Source organism: Hypanus sabinus, chromosome 26 (assembly GCF_030144855.1).
Source record: "Hypanus sabinus isolate sHypSab1 chromosome 26, sHypSab1.hap1, whole genome shotgun sequence".
NCBI lineage: Eukaryota > Metazoa > Chordata > Chondrichthyes > Myliobatiformes > Dasyatidae > Hypanus > Hypanus sabinus.
The window spans coordinates 20,259,482-20,261,218 of record NC_082731.1 but is presented as its reverse complement, the minus strand read 5'-3'; the positions used below and the strand labels follow the sequence as shown (position 1 = coordinate 20,261,218).

At 42.8% G+C, this 1,737-nt stretch overlaps 1 non-coding gene across 1 annotated transcript; it reads left to right on the top strand.

Annotated features, from left to right (window-relative positions):
- Positions 1–301: 301 nt before the first annotated feature.
- trnal-uaa (transfer RNA leucine (anticodon UAA)) lies at positions 302–384 on the top strand. The gene has a single exon. It is a non-coding gene; the product is annotated as a tRNA-Leu (tRNA).
- The last annotated feature ends 1,353 nt before the right edge of the window (positions 385–1,737 follow it).

The window sequence follows — 1,737 nt, the reverse complement described above, 5'->3', positions numbered from 1 at the left end:
CACTAAGTGTGTAAAAGAAACCTGTCACTAAACTCCCAATATTAAAATAAATCTATTTCCTCTCCCTTTAATTCTATGACCTTCAGTTCTTAATCTTATAACCTTAGATATGTGCTATGGCCCACGTATGAAAAAACTAAAGGAGTTGAAAGCTGAAATACGAGGAAAGTTGAAGTATTTTAACGGAATGCGACTGCACAGGGCTACGACAGCCTGACGCATACAACAGTATCCGAGCAGGAACTCCGAGAAAGCTTTTCAATTGGTCGGTAATGGTGTTTCGCCGTTTTCCATTTATCGGACCAGGATGGCCGAGTGGTTAAGGCGTTGGACTTAAGATCCAATGAACGAATGTTCACGTGGGTTCGAACCCCACTCCTGGTAACTCATTATCAGTCTCACACTGAATTTTTCTGAGCAACAGTATATCGACGCACAGATTTTTCACAGTTGGGAGCCCATTCACCATCGGAGCCATCCCACTTCCGACGCATTCCACCCTCACCAACCTCGACGATTTCATTGGAATGAAAATACGGACGAACAGCCGAAAAATTCCACGATCCCTCAATCCGATTGAAAACCCCACTGCTTTCTGAAGATGCTCGAAATCCGAAACAAAGCAAACAAAATGCTGGAGGAACTAAGTAGGTTGTCAACGTCTATGGAAACGAATAAAATAATCGATACATCGGTCCCAGTCCGTTAATAAGTGCTGAAAAGTAAGGGGGAAAGACGCCTGAATTAAAAAAACTACAGGAGTACGGATAGGAGGAAAATTCAGATGATTATACGAGAAACCGGGTGAGTGAGAAAGGTGATGCGCTGGAAAAGAAGGAATCTCAGAGGACAGGAGAGTGAACCATTCGAAAAAGGGAAAAGGGGCACCAGAGTAATGAGACAGGAAGGAAAAGAGAAAAGATAATAGGCCTGAATGGCGGACAGAACAAGAGGGAAGGTAGAACAGGAAAAAAATACTGGAGAGAAGTACTCGTCGACATGAAGCAGTTTCTTTATTTGACAACATAAGATACAGTAGAAATCATATTGAGGCCCCTTCAGTCGAAATGTCTCGCTGACCCACGCTGCCCGATATTTTATGTGCTGAAAATCAAAATACAACTCCATATTTACAGTGCTTACACAACGTTTTTTTTGGAAACTACACGCAAATCACAACTCCTGATATACACCCAGACCACAGATATCCGACTGAATTTTAATCAGCATTCTCTGTTCAGTGATTTAAAGCTTTTGGGGAACAATGATTCACATCTTTATTTTAAATTGAATTTACAACGCATGTTCAAATCTGTAGGCCTGTGGCCGAAGACAGTTAAGTTAATTGATACCTGTGCTTGACCCAAAAATCCCTTCAACAAAGTTAAGGAGCTGAAGAAGATAAAATCTGACAGGAAACGAACGTGGACCATACGAGGAAGGGAAGAATGAGAGTCGCAAGGGGGTGGTGATGGGCAGGTGAGGAGAAGAAATAAGAGCCAGTGTGAGCAATAGAAGAAAATGGAATACCGTAAGGCGAAATTAATACCCATGCATTCAAATTGGAGCCTACTTGGACGGAATATGAGGTGATGCTCCTCCACAATGAGAGTCTCCTCACCGTGGCAGAGGAACAGTCCATAGAGTTCAGACCAAAATGTCGGAAAGGGAGTAGAGATTGGAGTTAAAATGGCTGGCCAGCGAGAAAATCCGTTTTTCCCGCAGATGGAGTGGAGA